This window comes from Microcaecilia unicolor, chromosome 2 (genome assembly GCF_901765095.1).
Source record: "Microcaecilia unicolor chromosome 2, aMicUni1.1, whole genome shotgun sequence".
Lineage (NCBI taxonomy): Eukaryota > Metazoa > Chordata > Amphibia > Gymnophiona > Siphonopidae > Microcaecilia > Microcaecilia unicolor.
The window spans coordinates 81,362,439-81,382,025 of NC_044032.1; the positions used below are offsets into that span (position 1 = coordinate 81,362,439).

A 19,587-nucleotide genomic window follows, 5' to 3' on the forward strand; every position below is an offset into this window, starting at 1 on the left:
AACCGTCTAACCCCTTTTTAAACTCTGCCAAGCTACCCGCCTTCACCACGTTCTCCGGCAACGAATTCCACAGTTTAATTATGCGTTGGGTGAAGAAACATTTTCTCCGGTTTGTTTTACATTTACTACACTGTAGTTTCATCGCATGCCCCCTAGTCCTAGTATTTTTGGAAAGTGTGAACAGACGCTTCACATCCACCTGTTCCACTCCACTCATTATTTTACATACCTTTATCATGTCTCCCCTCAGCCGTCTCTTCTCCAAACTGAAAAGCCCTAGCTTCCTTAGTCTTTCTTCATAGGGAAGTTGTCCCATCCCCACTATCATTTTAGTCGCCCTTCGCTGCACCTTTTCCAATTCTACTATATCTTTCTTGAGATGCGGCAACCAGAATTGAACACAATACTCAAGGTGCGGTCGCAACATGGAGCGGTACAATGGCATTATAACATCCTCACACCTGTTTTCCTACCTTTCCTAATAATACCCAACATTCTATTCGATTTCCTAGCCGCAGCAGCACACTGAGCAGAAAGTTTCTGTGTATTATCGACGACGACACCCAGATCCCTTTCTTGGTCCGTAACTCCTAACGTGGAACCTTGCATGACGTGGCTATAATTTGGGTTCTTTTTTCCCACATGCATCACCTTGCACTTGCTCACATTAAACATCATCTGCCATTTAGCCGCCTAGTCTCCCAGTCTCGTAAGATCCTACTGTACTTTTTCACAATCCTGTCACTAGTTAACGACTTTGAATAACTTTGTGTCATCAGCAAATTTAATTACCTCGCTAGTTACTCCCATCTCTAAATCATTTATAAATATATTAAAAAGCAGCGGTCCTAGCACAGACCCCTGAGGAACCCCACTAGCTACCCTTCTCCATTGTGAATACTGCCCATTTAACCCCACTCTCTGTTTCCTATCCTTCAACCAGTTTTTAATCCACAATAGGACATTTCCTCCTATCCCATGACCCTCCAATTTCCTCTGTAGCCTTTCATGAGGTACCTTGTCAAATGCCTTTTGAAAATCCAGATACACAATATCAACTGGCTCACCTTTATGCACATGTTTGCTCACCCCTTCAAAGAAATGTAGTAGATTGGTGAGGCAAGATTTTCCGTCACTAAATCCATGTTGACTTTGTCTCATTAATCCATACTTTTGAATACGCTCTGTAATTTTGTTCTTAATAATAGTCTCTACCATTTTGCCCGGCACAGACGTCAGACTCACCGGTCTATAATTTCCAGCATCTCCTCTGGAACCTTTTTTAACTATCAGCGTTACATTGGTCAGGCAAGATTTTCCCACACAAAAGCCGTGTTGACTTGGTCTCAGTAATCCATGTCCTTGGATGTGCTCTGTAATTTTGTTTTTAATAATAGCCTCTACCAATTTCCCCGGCATTGACGTTAGACTCACCGTTCTATAATTTCCCGGATCTCCCCTGGAACCTTTTTTGAAAATTGGCATTACATTGGCCATCCTCCAATCTTTCGGTACCACACTTCATTTTAAGGATAAATTGCATATCAGTAACAGTAGCTCCGGAAGCTCATTTTTCAGTTCTATCAGTATTCTAGGATGAATACCATCCGGTCCAGGAGATTTGCTACTCTTCAGTTTGCTGAACTGCCCCATTACGTCCTCCAGGTTTACCGTGAAGTCAGTAAGTTTCTCCGACTCGTCCGCTTGAAATACCATTTCCGACACCGGTATCCCACCCAAATCTTCCTCGGTGAATACCAAAGCAAAGAATTAATTCAATCTCTCCGCTATGTCTTTGTCTTCCTTGATTGCCCCTTTTACCCCTCGGTCATCCAGCGGCCCAACCGATTCTTTTGCCGGCTTCCTGCTATTAATATACCTGAAAAATTTTTACTATGTTTTTTTGCCTCTAATGGTATCTTTTTTTCGTAATCCCTCTTGGCCTTCTGTATCTGCGCCTTGCATTTGCTTTGACACTCCTTATGCTTCTTCTTGTTATTTTCAGATGGTTCCTTCTTCCATTTTCTGAAGGCGTTTCTTTTAGCCCTAATAGCATCTTTCACCTCACTTTTCAACCACGCCGGCTGTCTTTTGGACTTCCGTCTTATTTTTCTATATTACAGTAGTCCAGGCCATGATTTGGGTAGGCAGAGGCATGTGGAAGAGTATTCAAGACATCAGCACTTTAAAAATCTTCGCACTGCAGTTAACTGCTGTAAGGCGTGGAAATCAGCATACGTTAGAAATATGTAGTGTCAAAAGACAGTATCAGCAACCCCCAAAACGAATACACGACAACACTGGAATCAGAGGGGGTTGTGATCACATATACCATTCTCTGCTATAGTCTATCAACAACTTGGTGTTAAACTCACTGAAAGGATTTAAATTTTCTTTAGACCTCCCCCTAGAATTTTTATCCTTAAATCAGTGTTCTAGGTAGGAAAATCCATTACTTTGCAGAAAACTTTACAAATATAATAGTTGGGTGGTTGGTAAAAGTATTAATAGACATTTAGTTGTCAATAAATTACATTAGCATTTAATGCAAAGGGTTGAAAGTTGTTCAGTTAGAACATCTGGAAACTACAGGAAGCATGCAAGAATGGGGCAGGAGCACTGAAGAGAAATAGAATGATCAACTCTGATGACCTAAAGATGTGCTGGATGCTGAGGAGGAAGTGGGGAAAGGCAGTGAAATTACAGACACAAAGTTACAACTTATAGAAAACAGTGGCGTAGCCACAGGTGGGCCTGGGTGGGCCGGGCCGGGCCGGGTCCCCCCCCCCCCCCCCACACACTTAGGGCTCAGGCCCATCCAACAGTAGCACGTGGTAATGAAAATGCTGCTCTCCACAATACTGGCACCTTCGCAAGCTCAGTTTTCAGCGCATGCCTGCTGCAGACTACCAAGGTGGAGACTGGAGAGAAGTATTTTCCCACCAGCTAAGATAGTTTTTTGATGTGGGGGTGGGGGAGGGAACATTTGGTGCCCACCCACTTCTTGCGTAGGCCCACCCAAAATCTGCTGTCTGGTTACGCCCGATAGAAAAATGACACAACTGCACACAATATTAATAAAACCTCATGCAGACTATTGAAAAACAAATTCTGTATCTCCTTTCCTATTCGTCTTCAAAATTTGCAATCTACGGGCAAACACCACTTTAGTTCATAAGAGTAGCCATACTGGGTCAGACCGATTGTTCATCTAGCCCAGTATCCTGTTTCCAACAGTGGCCAAGCCAGGTCACAAGTGCCTGGCAGAAACCCAAATCATGGCAACATTCCATGCTACCAATCCCAGGGCAAGTAGTTGCTTCCTCATGTCTGTCTCAATAGCAGACTATGGACTTTTCCTACAGGAACTTGTCCAAACCTTTTTTAAACCCAGATATGCTAACCGCTGTTACTACATCTTCCAGTAGAGAGGTGTGGTAGCCGTGTTAGTCTACTCTTAAAGGTTATCAATAGAAATCAAACAAAATAAAACATGGAAAAGAAAATAAGATGATACCTTTTTTATTGGACATAACTTAATACATTTCTTAATTAGCTTTCGAAGGTTGCCCTTCTTCGATTTCCGATCTGACGAAGAAGGGCAACCTTCGAAAGCTAATCAAGAAATGTATTATGTCCAATAAAAAAGGTATCATCTTATTTTCTTTTCCATGTTTTATTTGTTTGATTTCTATTGATACATCTTCCAGCAAAGAGTTCCAGAGCTTAACTATTTCCTCCTATTTGAAGTATTTTCATGTAACTTCATTGAGTGTCGCCCTAGTCTGTACTTTTCAAATGAGTAACAAATTGATTTACTTCTACTCGTTCTACGCCACTCAGGATTTTGTAGACCTCAACCATATCTCCCCTTATCCATCTCTTTTCCAAACTAAAGTGCCCTAGGGGCTCATTTTCAAAGCACTTAGACTTACAAAGTTCCATAGGTTACTAAGGAACTTTGTAAGTCTAAGTGCTTTGAAATATGCCTCCTAACCTCTTTAACCTTTCCTGATATAAGAGGAGTTCCATCCCCTTTATCATTTTGGTCGGTCTTTTCTAATTCCATTATATCTTTTTTGAGATACAGAGTCCAGTACTGAACGCAATAGTCAAGATGGGGTCACACCATGGATCGATACAGAGGCATTATAGTATTTTCAGTCTTATTCACCATCCCTTTACTAATAAATCCTACCATCCTGTTTGCTTTTTTGGTCATCAGACATGGCATACTGGAGCCGGAACTACCACTAGCAGACATGTTTTTGGCCACGCTGCACATTGAGCACAAGATTTCAGCATATTATCTACGACACCTAGATCTTTTTCTTCGGTGCTGACCCCCAAGGTAGACCCTAGCATCAGGTAACTATGATTTGGATTCTTTCCAATGTGCATCACCTTGCATTTGTCCACATTAAATTTCATCTGACATCAAAGTACCTAGATACCTAGAGTAAACAGTAAGGACTATATATTTTATGCTTTAAGGAACGAAGTGGAGTAGCAGCCTAACGGTTAATATAGTGGCCTAAGAACCACTAAAAAAATATAAAATATTTTTAGTGTGAGGGGCATGTTTGAGGACAGAAAGTATGCATGCCCTGTGCTAATCAGCAAATCACTGCATGCTGCCAAATAGCATGGATTTAGTGCACAAGCCCTTACCACCTAATAAACAGGTGGCGGTAAGGCTCCCATGCTAATGGCTGCATCTTAATTGGATATAACAAAAGAGAGGGAACGAAGTACAAACTAAAGTCCAAACAAAAAAAACAGTTCTTTAATGAATGAGCCTTGACAAAAAGACCCGACACGGGCCGTGTTTCGGTGACTAGCACCTGCGTCAGGGGTCCCCATGTCTCATATAGTAAAAGCTACAAAGCACCAAGGCACTTTCACTTTCTGTATCCAAAAGGATTAATGGAAGAAAAAAAAAATTGCAGCCATTTTGCCACCACACTACAAGTGGCCTCAGCATACAAGAAATCCAAATGCTAAAAATAGCACAGGCCACTTTTTAGCCTGGCTTAATAAAAGGGCCCCTTTTTAATTTATGAAATCTTGAAATTACATCATGATATTTTAATTAGGAAATATATGTAATCTAATCTAATCAGAGCACTTCTAGACTGCTGAATCCCAAAATTGGTCCAAAGCGGTTTACATAAAGAGATTGGAGTGAAAACAGTGGAAAATTTATGACAAATATTTCTGAAACAGTAAGTCTTTAAGGGCCCCGTTTACTAAGGTGTGCTAGCGTTTTTAGCGCATGCACAAAATTAGCATGCGCTGTATAGGCGCACATAGGAATATTGTGGGCACCTAAACAGCATGTGCTAAAAGCATGAAGGCGCCTCTAACACAGCTTAGTAAATGGGGCCCTAAATTCTTAAGGAGAAGCATATAAATATATGGTAATTTCATCAAAGGTTTTAAAGAATTCCATATTTTTGTAGCCTGATAGGAAAACGACTTTTCCAACTGGAACCAGGACTGGAAGCAGGAACCGGGGTAGGAAGCTGAAGCCTGTGCTAGAAGCTGGAAACAAGGCTGGAAGCTGAAGTCGAGTTGGAAGCTGGAACCAGGGCTGGAAGCTGAAGCTGAGCTGGAAGCTGGAACCAGGGCTGGAAGCAGACGCAGTGCTGGAAGCTGGAATCAGGGCTATTAAGCTGAACCTAAACGGGAAGCTGGAACTAGGGCTGGAAGCTGAAGCTGAGCTAGAAGCTGGAACAACAGTGCTGGAAGATGGAACCAGGGCTGGAAGCAGACGCTATGCAGGACACTGGAACCAGGATGACATGTTGCAAGGCAAGAGAGCAGAGACTACAGAAGGTGGCCCAGAGTAATGACATAAACGAGGGGCAAGCCCAAGCAGTGTCAACCTGAATCCAGTCTCCCCCAAATGAGGATGTACACCAACAGGCAGGCTGGAGGAGGGAGCAGCAGAGCTCATCACATGGGACCCCGGCACAGAGTAAGGGACTGCAGGGGTGAACGTGGCACTGCCACACTAATATAAAATTTACCAGTCAGTCAACAAGGTCTAGTGTTAACTTTTTAGACATAGAAGTAACTCTTTCTAAACAGACATTTAGCACTAAAGTGTTTAAGAAAATAACAGATAGAAACACATTTCTGGAATATCATAGCTGTCATCCCATAAACCTTAAAAATAGTTTACCTTTCTCACAGTTTTTACATTTTAGGAGGATTTGTGCAAAGGATTCAGATTTTAAACATCATGCTAAACAGTTTGCAAGAGATCTGTGTCAGAGGGGCTATCCTGTTAATGTTAAAACAGCCTATAGATGGGCCAAATATAACAACCGGGATTTATTATTGAAGAATAATCCTCACAAAGATGACATCACGGATAAGATGAATACTTTTTTTTGAAGTTCTTGATGGGAGGAGATGTGGCGGTAAGAATTATTAAAAGAAATTGGTTAATTATGCAATCACATCCAACTTTTTCTAATTATTATTTGAGAATAGCTTTTTCTAGAGCCAATAATTTGAAAGAACATTTGAGTCCAGCAAGATTACCTGATGTAAGGAAGGAGAATTTAAGTTGAACGGGGAACTCCCATTGTGGTCACTGAAAAACATGCTCTTTGATATTAGAGGTTTCCCAGTTTACCAACTCACTAAATGAGAAGACTTTTACCCCCATTTACGAAGCTGTGATAGTGGCTGCCATGCGGCAATGCCAACAAAGCCCATTCAAAGTGAATGGGCTGTGTAGGCATTAGCGAACTGGCAGCTGCTAGTGCGGCTTAGTAAACAGGGGGGTTAAATTGAAGTTTGCTACTATTTATTGATTGACCAACCTTGTATATGTACTGCAATGTTTGTGTAATAAATGGTAGATAGGAAAAACTACTCATAGCCTCCATCAGCAAATTATAGAGCATCATTCCTGTGTCAAAAGAAGGAAAGTTGGCACTCTACTGGCATCACACTGCATTGCTAAATATCATGCATTTGATACTTTTAAATGGTTTATTATAGATCATGTCCCTTCATTTCAAATTTTATACCAGTTAGCAGCTATGTGCTTTATGATCCATAGCTTAACTATAACACACCACGACTCCACCCTATTCTGAATGTCTTCTTTCTATAACTGTTTGCTTAACTCTTTTTTGTCCTCCTTGATCTCTTTGTAACACCAATTGTATCTATATACCCTGGAATGGCAATACCATAACAGGTCTTTGTAAGCCACATTGAGCCTGCAAATCGGTGGGAAAATGTGGGATACAAGTGCAATAAGGTAAAATTATGTATAATCATACCTGATAATTTTCTTTCCATTAATCATAGCTGATCAATCCATAGACTGGTGGGTTGTGTCCATCTACCAGCAGGTGGAGATAGAGAGCAAACTTTGCCTCCCTATATGTGGTCATGTGCTGCCGGAAACTCCTCAGTATGTCGATATCAAAGCTCCATCCGCAGGACTCAGCACTTAGAGAATTACACCCACGAAGGGACACTCTGCCCAGCTCACCACCGCCGAAACGGGGGAGGGGAATTAACCCAGCTCATCCCCACACAAGTGGGGGAGGGGAATCCGTCCAGCTCATCCCCGCGGAGCGGGGGAGGGACACCACACCCGCCGATGCGGGGGGATCTGGCTTATCCTGCAACCGCAACCGCGGGAGGAGCTGACTGACCCTAACACCGCCGAAGCGGGAGGGGTACAAAGCTGCCCTACAGCCGCACGAAGCGGGAGGGAGTGCCGGCAGAATTTATGTCTCAATCCAGCCCCGTAAAACGGAGGGGAGAGGAATGCAGCAGCTCACTGTAACACAAACTCGTCTCAACTCTTGAAGAATCCAAGTGAAAGAAGAACTTGAACACGAAGTCCTCCTGAAGTAACTGAAGGCTAAACTTGAACCTAAAATTCAACCAGAATATAAACAGTACAGATATCTGGGAGGGGCTATGGATTGATCAGCTATGATTAATGGAAAGAAAATTATCAGGTATGATTATACATAATTTTACCTTCCATATCATCAAGCTGATCAATCCATAGACTGGTGGGATGTACCGAAGCAGTACTCACCCAGGGCGGGACATAGAAATCCCTGACCTCAACACTGAAGCTCCAAACCGGGCCTCCGCCCGTGCAGCCACAGTCAAACGGTAATGCTTGGAGAATGTATGAGCCGAAGCCCCGTTGCCGCCTTGCATATCTCTTCCAAGGAGACGGATCCGGCCTCTGCCATCGAGGCCGCCTGAGCTCTCGTGGAGTGAGCCTTCAGCTGGATAGGCGGCACCTTCCCCGCGGCCACATAAGCCGCTGCAATGGCTTCCTTGACCCATCTTGCCACTGTAGGCTTAGCAGCCTGCAGACCCTTACGAGGACCTGCAAACAGGACAAACAGATGATCCGATTTCCGGAAATCATTGGTCACTTTCAAGTATCTGATGATGACTCGTCTCACATCCAGATATTCAAGAGCGGAGTACTCCTCTGGGTAGTCCTCCCTACGAAAGGAAGGGAGACAGAGCTGCTGATTCACATGGAAGCGAGAAACAATCTTGGGCAGGAAGGAAGGCACTGTGCGAATAGTCACTCCTGCCTCAGTGAACTGCAGAAAAGGCTCTCGACATGAGAGCGCCTGGAGCTCGGAAACTCTTCTGGCTGAAGTGATAGCCACCAAAAAGACTGCTTTCAACGTCAGGTCTTTCAGAGATGCCCTCGACAAGGGTTCAAAAGGCGGCTTCTGCAATGCTCTTATCACCAGCTTGAGATTCCACGCAGGCACCACTGAGTGCAGAGGAGGGCGCAGGTGATTAACTCCCTTGAGAAAGCGCACCACATCTGGCTGCGAAGCCAGGGAAGCACCCTTCAGGCGGCCCCTGAAGCAAGCCAGAGCCGCTACCTGGACTTTAAGGGAACTGAGCGACAGGCCTTTCTCCAGACCTTCTTGCAGGAACGCCAACACTGAAGAAATTGGAGCAGTGAAGGGAGAAAGTGAGCCTGCTTCACACCATGCTGCAAAGATACGCCAAACCCTGGCGTAAGCAGTAGAAGTAGAGCGCTTCCTCGCTCTCAGCATAGTGGCGATGACCTTGTCTGAGAAGCCCTTCTTCCTCAGACGCTGCCGCTCAATAGCCAGGCCGTAAGACCAAAGGGAGAGGGATCCTCCATCACCACGGGACCCTGATGTAACAGGCCCTGCTCCACTGACAGCCGCAGAGGATCGTCGACTGAGAGCCTGATCAAGTCCGCATACCAGGGACGTCTGGGCCAATCCGGACCCACCAGGATTACCCTGCCGGGATGCTTTGCCACCCGGTCTAGCACCCTGCCCAACATGGGCCAGGGCGGGAACACATAGAGGAGCTCTTGTGTCGGCCACTGTTGGAGAAGAGCATCTACTCCCAGGGATCGAGGGTCCCGTCCTCTGCTGAAAAAGCGCGGCACTTGGCAATTGGCCGATGACGCCATCAGATCTAGGCTCGGCTGGCCCCAGCGCTTCGTGATGTCCAAGAACGCCTGAGCAGATAGTTGCCACTCTCCGGGCTCCAAGGTATGGCGACTGAGAAAGTCCGCCTTGACATTCATGACTCCGGCAATGTGGGCCGCTGAAAGCTGCTCCAGGTTCGCTTCCGCCCACTGGCAAAGACTCATAGCCTCCTTGGCTAGAGGGGCGCTCTTGGTACCTCCTTGGCGGTTGATATAGGCCACAGCCGTGGCATTGTCCGACAGGACCCGTACAGGATACAACACCAGTACCGGGATGAACTCCAATAACACCAACCGAATGGCTCTGAGTTCCAGGAGGTTGATAGACCACTTGCCTCTGCAGGAGACTAGAGCCCCTGCGCTGTCCTTCCCAAGCAGTGGGCTCCCCAGCCCATCAAAGAGGCGTCTGTCGTGACGACAATCCACTCCGGGGTCACCAGAGGCAATCCTGCAGACAACTTGTCTGTCTGCGTCCACCAGCTCAGCGCCTTGCGCACTGCTGGGTCCACGGAAAGGCGCACAGCATAATCCTCCGACATCGGAGTCCAGCGCAGCAGCAGAGATAGCTGTAGTGGTCTCATATGAGCCCTGGCCCAGGGCACTACTTCCATCGTGGCCGTCATAGAGCCCAACAGCTGCACGTAGTCCCAAGCCCGAATAGGAGAGGCTACTAGGAACTAGTCCACCTGAGCCTGAAGCTTGACAATCCGATTGTCTGGCAGGAACACTCTGCCCACTTGGGTGTCGAATCGAACTCCCAGATACTCCAGGGACTGAGTCGGGCGCAGCTGGCTCTTCTTCCAGTTGATGATCCATCCCAGGGAGCTCACCAGAGCAACTACCCGGTCCATAGCTTTGCCGCACTCTGCATAAGAGGGGGCTCGGATCAACCAGTCGTCCAGATAAGGATGGACTTGTACTCCTTCCTTTAGCAGGAAGGCCGCTATGACCCCCATTACTTTGGAAAAGGTCCGCGGAGCAGTAGCCAACCCGAAAGGGAGGGCTCTGAACTGGAAGTGTCGTCTCAGGACTGTAAAACGCAGAAAGCGTTGGAGAGGAGGCCAGATGGGAATATGCAGGTACGCTTCCTTGATGTCCAAGGAAGCCAAGAACTCTCCTGCCTTCACTGCCGCTATAACAGAGCGGAGAGTCTCCATGCGAAAGTGCCTCACTTTCCAGGCCCGATTGACCCCTTTGAGGTCGAGGATAGGCCGGACAGAACCTCCTTTCTTTGGAACCACAAAGTAAATGGAGTAACGTCCCTTGCCAATCTGATTTTTTGGCACCGGAACGACCGCACCCAGGCGGATCAGGTTGTCCAAGGTCTGCTGCACTGCCACAGCTTGACCGGAGACTTGCAGGGAGAGAGTACAAACCCGTCTCTTAAGGGTTGGCAGAACTCTAGCTTGTAGCCGTCTCTGATGACTTCCAGCACCCACGCGTCTGAAGTTATAGTGGTCCACTCGCCCAGAAACGAGGACAGCCGTCCTCCAATCTGCACTGGGGCGTGGACCAAGGCCCCGTCATTGGGTACGAGACCCTGGGGGAGGACCGGAGGGAGCACCTCCGGGACGGCGGTCTCTGCGAAAGGAATGCTGCTTGGGGGAGAAATTCCTCTTGAAGGAAGAGGGGGCAGAGGAACCCGACTTGCCCGGGCGGTACCGACGGGCTTCCAGCAACCGTCCTCTGGAGGTACCGGGACGAGTACTAGCCCGAGCCCTGACCTCTGGTAATTTCTTGCCCTTAGACGTGCCGAGATCGGTCACGATTTTGTCCAGCTCGACCCCAAAGAGCAGCTTGCCTTTAAAAGGCAATCTAGCCAGGCGGGATTTAGAGGCGTGGTCAGCAGACCAATGTTTCAGCCAAAGCCACCGCCGCGCAGAGACTGTCTGAGCCATGCCCTTAGCTGAGGCTCTCAAGACATCATACAGCAAGTCTGCCAAATAGGCTAAGCCCGATTCCAGGGCCAGCCAATCAGCCCTCAAGGAAAGATCCGAGGGGGAAGCCCGCTGCACCATAGTCAGGCACGCCCTGGCCACATAGGAGCCACAAACTGAGGCCTGCAAACTTAACGCAGCTGCCTCAAAGGACGACCTTAAGGCCGCCTCCAATCTTCTGTCTTGGGCGTCCTTTAGGGCCGTGCCACCTTCCACCGGCAATGCCGTTTTCTTAGTCACCGCAGTGATTAAAGAATCCACGGTAGGCCACAGATAGGCCTCACGTTCACTCACAGCCAAAGGATAGAGGCGGGACATAGCCCTAGCCACTTTAAGGCTCGTTTCCGGGACATCCCATTGAGCCGCAATTAAGGTGTGCATGGCATCATGCACGTGGAAGGATCTAGGCGGGCGCTACGTCCCCAGCATAATGGCAGAGCCAACAGGGGCTGAGGGAGAGACGTCCTCCGGAGAGGAAATCTTCAAAGTGTCCATGGCCTGTAACAACAGGTTGGGCAAATCCTCTGGGCTAAAAAGCTGCGCTGCAGAGGGGTCATCCGCTCCATCCGAGCGGGGATCTATCTCCTCCAAGGAATCCGCAAAGGACCGTTGGGAGACCTCAGACACGCTGCCCTCATCTACATCGGAGGAGACAAAGTCCTCCAAGGCCTGGAAATCAACCCGAGGGCGTTTACCTCTGGGAACCTCAACCTCTTTATCAGAAGAGGGAGCAGGGGCAGCGTTTTGCATGAGGAAAGCCTGATGCAGCAGCAAAACAAACTCGGGGGAGAAACCCCCCAGACAGTGCACTTCCGCAGCCTGGGCAACAGCCCTAGACGCACTCTCAACCGGCGCTCGCAATAGCGGGGGAGAGACATGCTGCGCATCCAAAATGGCGTCCGGCGCGAAACTCCGCGAAGGAGCCGCGCGGGAAGAACGGCGCTTAACTTTAGCCGCTTTGTGCCGTCGCCCAAATTAAGGGCGTTCATGGCATTAATGTCTCCAACCTCAAGGGCGGCCCACGAAGAAGCCGTCCGAGCCGCGTGGCCGGCCAAGATGGCGGAGGCGAGGAGCGGGGGATGGGCGTTTATGGCGGGAAAAAACCGCCACGCCGGAGGAACGACCGGGACATTCATCGGTCACTAAACTGTCACCCATCAAGGGCGAATCAGGTTGTAAAACCCCCGCATCCCCTCTAGAAGCGCTCCAGCGATCCGGGGAGCGACCCTTTGCGCCCTCGCCCTCCGACGCCATATGCCACGAGGAGAAGAATCGGGGAACCCCCTGCCCGCTATAAAAAGGTAAAATTACCTGCTTGCCGCTCCGAGCTGTAACGAACTGGTGTCCCAGTGAGTAGCTGCAATGAACGTTTAAAGAAACGTCGAATTAAACGCCTTTAAAGACGTTTAAAATTTTTTTTTTTTTTTTTTTTTTTTTTTTAAACGGAGCCAGCGGGAGGGGGGAGAAAAGGAGGGACCTGGCACCACCAGGTTTGCACTTGCTCAAAAGAGCCCTCAACCCCAGGCCTCAACAAAACCTAAGGATTAGGCTTGGAGGCCTAGCCAGAGCTGCTGCTGTGTGTGACCACCACCTGCTGAGATAGAGAACATACTGAGGAGTTTCCGGCAGCACATGACCACATATAGGGAGGCAAAGTTTGCTCTCTATCTCCACCTGCTGGTAGATGGACACAACCCACCAGTCTATGGATTGATCAGCTTGATGATATGGAAATAAATAAATAAATGATAGCCACTTTAGAACAGAGAGAGTATAGTGTGGGCGAGTCATTTTTGAGTTTCTGTACACAGACTACATATTTGAGCATATGCTGCAATTTTAGCCAATTGTAACATGCAGAAAATGGAAGACTGTATTTTCCGCAAAGTTCAGTAAAGGATAAAAGTCTACCATCAGTCATCACATCTTTGATAAGGTATATTCCTCTTTGATCCAATCCATCCAAGTAATAGTGGAGTTATGGTCTTTTGTTGGGGTTGTTCCATATGGGTGTATATATAGAGTGGCATAATCGAAAGGGACGCCCAAGTTTTGTTGAGGACGTCCTCGCAAAACATCCTGATGGAGGGGCAGGGAAACCCGTATTATCAAAGCAACATGGACGTCCATCTTTCATTTCGATAATACCGTCGGGGACACCCAAATCTTGAAATTTACGTCGTTAGAGATGGTCATCCCTAGACTGGGTCGTTTCTGATTTTCGGCGATAATGGAAATCAAGGACGCCCATCTCAGAAACAACCAAATGCAAGCCCTTTGGTCATGGGAGGAGTCAGCATTTCAATTGCACTGGTCCCACTGACATGCCAGGACACCAACCGGGCACCCTAGGGGGCACTGCAGTGGACTTCATAAAATGCTCCCAGGTACATAGCTCCTTCACCTTGTGTGCTGAGCCCCCCAACCCCCCCCCTAAAACCCACTACCCACAACTGTACACCACTACCATAGCCATTACGGGTGAAGGGGGTACCTAGATGTGGGTACAGTGGGTTTGTGGTGGGTTTTAGAAGGCTCGCCGTTTCCTCCACAAACGTAACAGGTAGGGAGGGGGATGGGCCTGGGTCCGCCTGCCTGAAGTGTACTGCGCCCACTAAAACTACATCAGGGACCTGCATACTGCTGTGATGGACCTGAGCATGACATCTGAGGCTGGCAAAATATTTTTAAAGATGTTTTTTGAGGGCGGGAGGGGTTAGTGACCACTGGGGGAGTAAGGGGAGGTGATCCCCAATTCTCTAATGTGGTCATCTGGTCAGTTCGGCCACCTTTTTGTGCCTAGGTCGTAAGAAAAACAGGACCAGGTAAAGTCGTCCAAGTGCTTGTCAGGGACGCCCTTTTTTTTCCATTATGGGTCGAGGACGTCCATGTGTTAGGCACGCCCAAGTCCCGCCTTTGCTATGCCTCCGATACACCACCTTGAACTTTGGCCCTCCCTGCGACGGAAAGCAGTTGGGGATGTCCAAAATCGGCTTTCAATTATACAGATTTGGACGACCCTGTGAGAAGGATGCCCATCTTCCGACTTGTGTCGAAGGATGGGCGTCCTTCTCTTTCGAAAATGAGCCTGCTAGTATCCTTAATTGGTACTATAGCTGCCTGGTCAATGTGTGAGAGAGCTTTCTAAGGGGAGTCTGATTGAAGTGATTTCTCCAATTTAGCTGGAATAAATGATTCAACAGTTGCAGGTTTCCCAAAGTCTCATTCAGGTATAAGCCAGGGAAGAGTTTCTGGGTCAGTAGTATTAGTACACCAAAGTATGCCTTGGCACAAAATATATGCCTTGTGATATTCATAAAAATTAGGCAAGTTTACACCCCCTTATCTTTGGCAAGCAGTAACTTGCGTAGAGCTATTCTAGGAGGATTATTCCACCATAAGAAATTGTAGATACAAATGTTCAAAGATTTGTAGAAGGATTTGTAGAACATTGGCATGATACACATACTATAAAATATAACAGGTGCGACAGACATCTTTATGGTTGCTATGAGGCCCCACCAAGATAAATATTTAGGTGACCAACTATCACATAAATCTGTTACAGATTTCAAAATCTTTGCTTCATTTTTAGCTTGCATTTTGTGTAAATCATAATATAAATAGATACCCAAATACTTAAGGCCTGATGATATCCACTGAAATGTAAAATTGTAATAAGACCTTTCTGTGTACTTTAAGGGACATTTCAGATTTCGATCAATTAAGCTTGTTCCTGAAAAAATACTGAATTTGTCTGTCAGTTTTAAGCGTACAGAGAGAGGTCAATGGTTCTGTGATACGTAAAAGTATATCGTCAGTATATGCTGATACTTTATATTCTTGATCTCTCCATTTGATACCTCTTATTTCATTATGTCACTGAATAGAAATTTGTAATGGTTCAAGAGCAATATCAAATATTAAGGGTGAAAGTGGGTATCCTTGTCTTGCACCTCAATGCAAGGCAAATAGAAATGACACAGTGCTATTAAATAGTCTTGCCATTGGAGCAGCATATAACATACAAATCATACAAAAAAGTATTCTCAAACCATTTTATAGAAGCAAACATTTATTTCCATTCAGCTCTATCAAAGGCTTTCTCAGCATCCAGGGACACTGAGAAAACAGGTGAATCAAGAAAGTTTGCAATGACAGTCTAGTGTTGTGAGATGAATGATGATTGGCAATGAAGCCAGTTTGGTTCATGTGTATTATTACTAGGTATGACTGAGGAAACTGTAGGGCAATGATGCAAATATTTTTGCATCAACATTAATTAGTGATAGTGGCCTATAGTTGGACACTGCAGTTTCATCTCTTCCAGGTGTGGGGAGAACAATTATAGTGGCTTCAGTGAGTATACCTATCATAGAGCCCTCAGATATAGCCACCTTAAACAAATCAAGTCATTTAGGTCTCAGAAAGGATTGAAATGATTGAAAGAATTTGAATGTAAAGCCATCACCACCAAGAGTTTTATCATTGCTAAGCGATTTAATTACTTTTTTCACTTCCTGCATCAAGATTTCCTTTATCTAATAATTGCTTGGTTAAGTTTTGGGCCTTTAATATCTTGGAGGAATTCCTCTATGAGAGATATATCAGCTGATGCCTCAGAAGTATATAACATATCATAAAAAGTCATAAATTGATTTGCGATGTCATTATTATTTGTGATAACATTGCCCTGTGCATATTTTAAGGTTGAAATTCTGTTCCTATTTCTTCTGCCCTTAAGATATGCAGCTAGGATTTTGCCCGCTTTATTGGTGGTGGGCATAGTAGTGTGCCTGATATATGAAAATGTCCTGCCTAGCTTTATGGCTAAGCAGTTGATTATAATTATATTTAAGTGAGAAAAGCTCAGTTGTTTTGGCTGCATCCCATTTGTTCATTAGGTCTGTGTCTCAAGTCTTTTGATGGAAAGTTAGCATTTTCTTTCTTCTTGATTTAGTGTTTTGTGTAATATTTTTGAATATCCTATGATTTGACCTCTAATAGTGGCCTTAAAGGCATCCCATTTTGTGTGCTATGCAACATCATGTGTATCATTAAATTCATAGTATTGTCATAGCCCAGTTTATATATTCAGTGAATTTCTCATCAAGAAACAAGTTCTTGTTAAACCTCCATGGGTTTGATTCTGGTGAATGGAAATTGTCAGTTCTATAGATAAACTAGCATGGTCCGACATAGTGATAGGGTCTATCGATGCATCAGTTATACATTCAGTGATAGATGTGGATACAAGGAAATAATCAAGTCTCGAGAATGATTTATGAACTTGTGAGTAGAAAGTGAACTTGTTGCCATGGGATTGAGTGGACTAGCCTAGTGGTTAGTGCATCGGACTTTGAGCCTAGGGAGGTCTTTAACTGGATTATTTTGATTAGTGAGTTTTCTGATTGGAGATTTATCCAATATGGGGTCAATTACTTGATTATAATGTCCCACAATTATAGTGGGGATATCAGCACATTCTAAGATTGTAGTTTGGAGTGCCGCATATAAGCATTTATCTCCAGAAGATGGAGAATAAATATTAGTAAGGGATAAATGGGTTCTATTTATTCTGAGACCTATTTTCAATATTCTGCCATTATCATGTGTTATAATTTCTAAATTGGGTATGTCTTTGAACAAAATTGCCACACCACCCTTTTTCCTGACTGCTGGAAAAAAAAAGAATGCTTTATCCAGTCAGCTGAAGTCTTTTGATATCTTGGTTATTCAAATGGATTTCCTGCAGTAACATATCTGCACTTTAAAAAACAATTGTAAGTACTGTAGAACTTTTCTGCATTTTCCAGGGTGATTGAGGCCATTTACATTTATAGAGTACATTGCTACCATTATAATATCAATATTTATTTAAACATTTATACCCCAAATTATCCCAAACATACTTGAGTTCAATGTGGCTAACAGTCAATAATAGACAAGGTTCACAAACCAGCTTATTTTCGAAAGAGAAAGATGCCCATATTTCGATCCAAATCGGAAGATGGGTGTCCGTTTCCTGTGGGCGCCCAAATCGGTATAATCGAAACCCGATTTTTGGCGTCCTCAACTGCAGTCCGTCACGGAGACGAACAAAGATCATGGGGGGGGGTGTCGGAGGCGTGGCGAATGCGGGACTGGGTCGTGGTTATCGGCTGAGGAGATGGGCATCTTTAGCTGATAATCAAAACAAGAAGGGAGTTTTTGACGAGAATTTGGTCCACTTTATTTGGACCCTTTTTTTCAGGTCCAAGTCCCAAAAAAGTGCCCCAACTGACCAGATGACCACCGGAGGGCATCAGGGATCACCTCCCCTGACTTCCCCAGTGGTCAATAACGCCCTCCCACCAAAAAACCCCCCACCTTACAAACTTTTTTTCCCAGCCTGTATGCCAGCCTCAAATGCCGTACCCACCTCCATGACAGCAGAATGTGTTCTATCCTCTGACAGGCTTTCCCTGGTTCTGATGTGGGTCTCGGGTGAGTGTGACACCTTTTCTGTTAAGGGCACTGCAGAGTCACATCACCAATGCATCGTGGTGGGTGTAGGGTATTGGGCTCCGTGATTCCACTAGCTTGTGTTAAATGCTCACGATGTTGGTAGTTGGCAGGCTCTACTCCCATGGTGCTTTTCCCTCTGCTTACTGGGTCAGAGTGTGTCCTGTTTTGTTTCCGGTAGTCCATGAGGTAGTGGCCATCTGTGTAAGACACTTTTAGATCCCTTTCATGTGTTACCCACGTTAGAGAACGTCAGTTCTTACCTTGAATGTTGCTGAAAGAGGGCATTGTACACCATTCTGCCAGCTCGGACCTACTGCTAATCTCAATACCAGAGACACTCGTTGCCAGTGGGGCACAACCTCTGATCTGCAGTTAACTGTGAATAAAGGTGCTTATTCAAATAAAGGACATTTTCAGCGAGATTAGTCTTCAGGTGTCAACTGCTGTGCCAAGGTTATACACCAGCAACAAGTCCTGTCCCTGGAGCACTTTTAGTGGGTACTGCAGTGCACTTCAGGCAGGCAGACCCAGGCCCATCCCCCCCACACATAACACTTGTGGTGGTAAATGGGAGGCCTCTAAAACCCACTGTACCCACATGCAGTTGCCCCCTTCATCCCTAAGAGCTATGGTAGTGTTGTACATTTGTCCCTCCCACGACCAAATGGCTTGGATTGGGACATTTCTGAGCTGGGCGTTTTTAGTTTCCATTATCACTAAAAAAAAAACCGCCCACCTCAGAAGGGACCAAATCCATGGCATTTGGTCTGTCCAAACCGTATTTTCGAAACGAAAGACGGACGCCTATCTTTTTTGATAATACTGTCTGTCCCACCTCTTCACATACCCGTTTTTGGACATAGACGCCCATGGAGATGGGCGTTCGCGTTCGATTATGCCCCTCAAAGTCATAAACAAAATATCACATATAGACCATTGATGTCCAGTTGCAATCGAAGATACTCTATCAACAGATAGAAACTTCTCAAAGAGGAGAGTTTTCAGTCTTTTACGAAATACCAAGTAATCAGGCTGACCCTTAATTGCCATTGGCAGTGAATTCCACCACTTAGCACTCTGGTATCTAAAGTCATCAGAGTGAATTGACTTATAACGTACTCTCTTGCAGTTTGGAAGACGAAGTCTAAGGTAGTCCGTAAAACCAGAGGTTATATTGTGTAGGGGAATAGTTATAAAGGGCTGCATATAATCCGGTGTCATGGTATATAATATTTGAAAGACAAAAACACATAATTTACTGCTCTGCCTGGATAGAGCGGAAGAAGGTGAGCCCAAAGTCCCAGTCCAGAGGAACTATAGACAGCCAACAAAACCCTGGGTTCTTCACCACAATCAACTGCTGTTCCCCGGAGGTTGAGCCCCCAGGTTCGGGCAGCCAGCGGGACTTGCCCACAGCCAGGAAAAGTCAATGTCTGGAAGCAGGTGGTACTGGGCAACAGCAGGCCACACAACGTAGATAAAAGTCAGCAGAGGAAGCTACAAACAGGTCACAGGAACCGGCGACAGTCAGGCAGGCAATGTGCTACGAAATCAATCCTATACCCTAATTGATTTTGGTGTAAAAGGTTGAACTTCTCTAAATATTTGGTGAGTTGTGAAGCTACTATACTTTCTAGGACCTTCACAAGCAGA

General features: G+C 45.8%; 1 protein-coding gene across 1 annotated transcript in view; it reads right to left on the reverse strand.

Moving 5' to 3' along the window:
• Positions 1 to 19,587, reverse strand: part of OXCT1 (3-oxoacid CoA-transferase 1) — a 468,078-nt gene that overhangs the window by 86,063 nt on the left and 362,428 nt on the right. The gene's annotated exons all lie outside the window — the stretch shown is intronic.